This window comes from Myotis brandtii, unplaced genomic scaffold (assembly GCF_000412655.1).
Source record: "Myotis brandtii unplaced genomic scaffold, ASM41265v1 scaffold154, whole genome shotgun sequence".
NCBI classification, from domain to species: domain Eukaryota; kingdom Metazoa; phylum Chordata; class Mammalia; order Chiroptera; family Vespertilionidae; genus Myotis; species Myotis brandtii.
The window spans coordinates 1,726,171-1,732,001 of record NW_005355584.1 but is presented as its reverse complement, the minus strand read 5'-3'; the positions used below and the strand labels follow the sequence as shown (position 1 = coordinate 1,732,001).

The window sequence follows — 5,831 nt, the reverse complement described above, 5'->3', positions numbered from 1 at the left end:
AATTATTCTATCTTAATATAGCGCAATTTTTTAAAATACTCAACCAAGGATATTTTTCCATTGATTTTTAGGGAGGGTAGAAGAGAGAGGGAACACAGAGAGAAACATCGATGTGAGAGAAACATATCAGTTGGTTGCCTCCTGCATGGGTCTGGGGCCAGGAGGAGCCTGCAACCAAGGTATGTGCCCTTGACCAAAATCAAACCCAGGACCCTTTGGTCTGCAGGCTGATGCTCTATTCACTGAGCCAAACCAGCTAGGGCAATATATCATAATTTTTTTTTTCAAAAAACATGTCTGAGTATAATTTTAATTTGAGAAATACTATGCCCAAGACTGGTGATGATGTAGACCTTAGATTCTATCATCCTGCACACAGTGATTGGATGAAACCTAAATATTTAATGGAAGGTACCTGGATAGTCAAGGCTGTGAAGCAGATAGACCTAAGCTTTCTGCTTAAACATTTATCTTCAAGGAAAATGTTTATCTTCAAAGAATCTGAGTGATGTTTAGCTTTTGTCTCCTGCCTACATTATATCTGAGATTTATTAGATGGTCCAGTCTACAGTTAATCAATAGATTTACATTTCTCAAATATCTGGTTTATAAAAAATGCTGGCTCTTCAGAGCATTGATGAATTATTATATTTTAATTCAAACCCTTAGGTTTACTCAATACAATTCTTGCTTGAAGGCTTCTGAAACTTCAGGCTCTCTTAGTCACCCTGTTGGCGGATGACGTTGGCAGATTCCCCCAGGTTGCATGAGAATGCGGATTGCTTACCAGAATGTTTCTCTGTAGCTATGAAACAGCATCTCAGGAACTGTCCACCTCTCACGTGCTTATTCTATGGTATGGAGACCTCCAAAGACCCTGTTGGCTTTGACTCTCCTCTGAGTAGTGGTGTACTAGTTCTGAGACTCTCCTTTCATATACAGTCATGTTCCATTCACTCCTCAAAATTTCTTTCTCCTCCCATAGCTGGAAAAGACTTCAGCTGGTATGATTCCTATTCCCATCAGTCCTGTCGCCTACATTCTTGGTTGTGACGTAGATGTAAAGACTTGCTGGGTTCCAGTCTGTCTGCTATGAATCACCTTTTGTCCTCCAGGGCAGACAACATCCTTGCTAAGTAATTTAAATTTTAAAGTACTTTGAGGCTATCTGAAAATCAAATCTAGTTGGTTTCTTTACACAGGTGTTTTATAAAAACATCTTCCATTTAAAGAAATAAAAAATTGCTGTTAATGGTGTCCTACATAAAGCATATAGTTCCAGACTGTCCATTGAAACATAATCCTGTTCACTGTAGTTTCTACAGTTCTGGTGGATTTTGTAAGGTATTGAAACAATCAGTGTAGCAATCTGGCCCACACTTGCTCCCTGATGCCATAAAATAAGCTCTCGGGACATGATGTTGAATGTGACCTCACAGGTTCAAAAATGTCATTGCAATCCAAAGTGGGGCTGGAAATTGTATCTAAGCAAGAAGCCACATCCTGTAAAATGTGAGATTCTCACATATCTTGCATATTCTGGAACATGGATAAAGCCCTGAGGAAATTATGCTAAGTAAACGAACAAGTCTCAGAAGGACAAATATTGAATGATTCCACTTACATGAGACATTTGAGTTAGTCACATTCACAGAAGCAGAGAGGAGAAGCTGGTGGACAGAGCCCGGCAGCGAGGGAATGGGAGGTTGTTTGATGGGTATAATGTTTGGCAAGATGAGTAAGTTCTAGAGATGTGTTGTACAATGTTGTGCCTATAGTTTACAATACTGTGTTGTACACTTTAAAATTTGTTAAGGGGCTAGATCTTATGTTGTGTTCCTACCACGATTTTTTTTAAAAAAAAGCTAACTTCTGTTTGGTTTTCCACATGTCACAGAGGTATGGAACATTTATTTAACAAACGGTAACTAATAAAATTTGTGGGGTTTTTTTGTGAATTCAAAAAAATGAAACAAGCATAAATCAGACCGCATTGCATTTCATTCTCACAGCATTAGTTGTAACCCTTTTGCTACTATCTTTCCCTTCTTATGATAAAAGAGCAATGCACATGCTTATAGTCCCAATATTGTAGGACTCGAGTTGATGCTGTCTCCTTACAGCGGTTCTCAACCTGTGGGTCACGACCCCTTTGGCGGTCGAACGACCCTTTTACAGGGGTCACCTAAGACCATCCTGCATATCAGGTATTTATATTATGTTTATATCAGTAGCAACATTACAGTTATGAGGTAGCAACGAAAATAATTTTATGGTTGGGTCACAACATGAGGAACTGTATTTAAAGGGCCAGAAAGTTGAGAACCACTGCTTATACAATAACTGTACATACAAACCTTAAAATGTTAAGTTATATAGACATTCATAGTTTTAGACACTGTTCATATTGGTGGGGAAAAGGAGGCATTTGGGGCGGGGGGGGAGGCTAGCAATCTGAATCTGTTCCAGTAACCTAATGCACATTCTTGTTAGCCTATAGTCTAGTCTAGTCGCTGCCCCTTCTTTAATTATCTGGTCCTGCAAGACCTGTTTAGCTAAGTACTGCTCCCACTTTAGAGAGGCCATAAGCCACGAACAATACACAACCCCCAGACAGGGTTATCAGTGCTAGCGCCAGGCCAGGCCTTTAGATGTGGTCTTACAGTCCCCACTCCAACACACGGGGCTTTTTGCAAAGCCCGCGAAAGGTCCCGAAGTTCCATCCCATATTTGGGGGACAAAGAAACCGAAGAGTATACAGGGAAACCTTCCTCCATATTGGCTTGCTCAGGACTTGGAGAGAAACCGTCTCCCCTGAGTCACTGTACGGGTACTTGTGAAACGTCTGGAAATAAATATGTTTTTCCTGTGCCTCCAGTACTCCTGTGTATTTTTCGGTCGCCTGGTAAATTCTGTAACAATATTTTTAACCTCTCTCTGAATTGGTTTGAAAACTATTGTTCTTTTTAGGAATTAATCTAAGTTTATTGTGCACACATCAAAAAGACAGTTTGTAAACTGGGAGCACTCAGACTGAAACATGCATGTGGCCCAGGGATGTATTGTTATCAAGCCGCTGATAGAGTGAGGGGGGCAGGGACTGTTTGTTCTTCAGTGATTGGTTACAATGTAGGAATTTTCAGTGGTTACCTCCTATTGACCTTAGGAAACAGTTCAAGTTCTGGTACAAATTACTTTTAACTAAACACAGCTTGAGAAAACAGCATAACACTTAATATTATGTATTTTACAATAAATAATATTTATGACAAAATCTAATTATACATTTCATGAAATCAGTATATTTGGGTAGTAAATAAGCCCAGGAAAGGAGGAGGATTACAGTTTAGACACTGCCTTCTCTCTCTCTGTGTTACTGATTTCTGAGCAGAAAGACTGAATTAAGAAGCAGCCAGAAGACACAGACACAATGGAAAAGCTCTTCTCTTTTTAGTAACTTTCCTGCTAACTTTAAATTGGTCGTTTGTTTCATCAGCTAACCCCCAAGCAGAGGCATGACCTTTCCACTTGCAGAATTCTTACATACGTTGCATCTCCCCTTTATCACCTCAAACCAATAAGTACTTTATTTTTTTGTTTGTTTGTTGTTAGAAAAAGGAAAAAACATATATAATCAGCTCATACTACTTACTGGAGCTGTCTGCATTTGAATTCCAGACTATGAGTGGACAGCAGAGAGACCTTATGATATTTCACACAAAGGGCTCAGTGTCTGTGGTTTTACACACTAAAACCAAAATAGCGTTCAGTATTAAGCAGTGACATGAGAGTACTTAAAGCCCAAGCTCAGAGCAATGTGGCTCATGCAGTTTTGATGAGAAGCCAGAGAAGCAATGCAAGAATGATCCCTTCTAATATTTCTCATGTGGTAAACATGAATTTTGAATGTTAATTTCCACAGAATTCCTTGAACTTGAAGAGACACAGGTAAGAATGTGTTAATCAGGCATATATTGAACTATATAAATTTTTTTTAAATGACTATAGGGGCAAAAAGTACTTTGAAAAGCTCTTTGTTAGTTTGCACTTCACAAAGGAAAGAAAAAATTCTAAAGTTTTAAACCTGTGACATGTATATTGAACTTTCTCTAACACAACTATGTGTGAGAGCAATTTGCCATCTTTACCATTTAGATTGAGGAAAATGAAAAGTTGCTAACCTCTAGAACATTCGAAACATTGTTTCTTGGGAGGTAGGTTTCACTCACTATTGCATCTTTTTCTTTCTCTAGAATTTGGTTTTTAATTTATCATGCATTATTCTGTACTATCAAATGTTGTGAACAATAAAGTTGTCAACCTTAAAGATATGAAGGAAATATTTATTTACAGAGTGAATATTTTAATATGATAAATTATTTATTTTTAGTAAATGATATTCAGTGTGGTGCTTTCTGCATATCAAAATAAATCTAAATGTTTCTTTGAAGGACAATCTAAATCTGACATACAGATATTTACTTTTCTTCCTCTTTTTCTATCAAACTTTCCATTGACATTAGACAATTCTGAAAACCAAAAGCTTAAGTAACTAAGAATATTATAATACTAATTCTGATAAAAGTAAACTACTGAGTATATTATGAATATAAACACATACATATTAAAACATGCATACATATTAATTTTCAATATATTATATTCATTATATGTAATAAAAATATAATTTATCAAATACAAATCACATGAAAGTATAAATTAACAAAATGCAAAGTGTTAATATTGACATGTAATATTGTTTCAATTTTAATTTGTTAAAAATAATTTCAATTATGCTACTAATTTTGATAAAATATTCAATGAAGTTTTGTCAAAGGGATTTAATAAATCTGTAACTAACATATATTTAAAAAATCAACAACAAACACAGGAAGAGGTAAATAATAAAAAATATCTAAATAAAATGGTAAATGTTTTCTTTATATTATATAAACTTAACTTGAACTCTATGAATTAACTTACTATATTTGTATAGCAGACATTATATAAAATGTTTGCAAGTTTAGTAATATGGATATTTTGGGTGTATTTACAGTATCAAATAACATAATAAAATATGTTCAAATAATACTCTATTAACATTCTAAATACTTTGGATGTTTAAGTATATCAATTATATAAATATGCATGCTTATAATTTTTTATTTGAAAAAGCTAGAGGGAGTGAAGAATTACAAACTTCCAGTTATAAAATAAATTACTGGGAGGTATTATAAAATATATGGAATATAGTCAGTAAAATCATAGTAACTTACTAATGTAATATTGTATGTCAACCATAACTTAAAAATACATTGTAAAAACATTTAAAAATATTTAAATTTTAATATAATCTGAATATTTCTCCTTACCAAATTTTTTAACCAATAAAATTATTTCCTAAAAGGAATAAACATAACAAAATTAAAAGTCTGGAATCATTCAATTTTTAAAAACAACTAGCTTATGAAATCTAGAAATCATCTTATTATATGTATTTTCTACTTTCCCAAGTCTTAACAATGACTGAAATGTATCAGATAATGTAAATTATATTGGCATTTTACAGTCTCAGTTTTAATAAGTCCTTTACTTGTGTCTTAATGAAATATTTATTCTCTCTCTCTCTCTCTCTTTCTCTCTCTTTTCCTATTTCCCTTCCTCCTTCACACACACACACAATTTATAGAAGTCTTAAAGCACATAGTATCAGCTTATATTTTTGTTGTTTTGTTTTTCCCTTTGGAATGTTTCCAGAATACTTATCTCCAGGAGACTTTTTATAAATTCAATTAAATCATCATAAATTGAGGATGCTTTAAAAGTATATG

At 34.5% G+C, this 5,831-nt stretch overlaps 1 protein-coding gene across 3 annotated transcripts in view; it reads left to right on the top strand.

Annotated features, from left to right (window-relative positions):
• The first annotated feature begins 3,815 nt into the window (after window positions 1-3,815).
• The window catches only part of CDH19 (cadherin 19, type 2), a 55,741-nt gene continuing 53,725 nt past the window's right edge, over window positions 3,816-5,831 (top strand). For all 3 annotated transcript variants that reach the window (XM_005861554.2, XM_014535882.1, XM_014535881.1), the window contains exon 1: window positions 3,816-3,948. The gene's annotated coding sequence lies outside the window, so the exon portion shown is untranslated. The remainder of the gene's footprint in view (window positions 3,949-5,831) is intronic.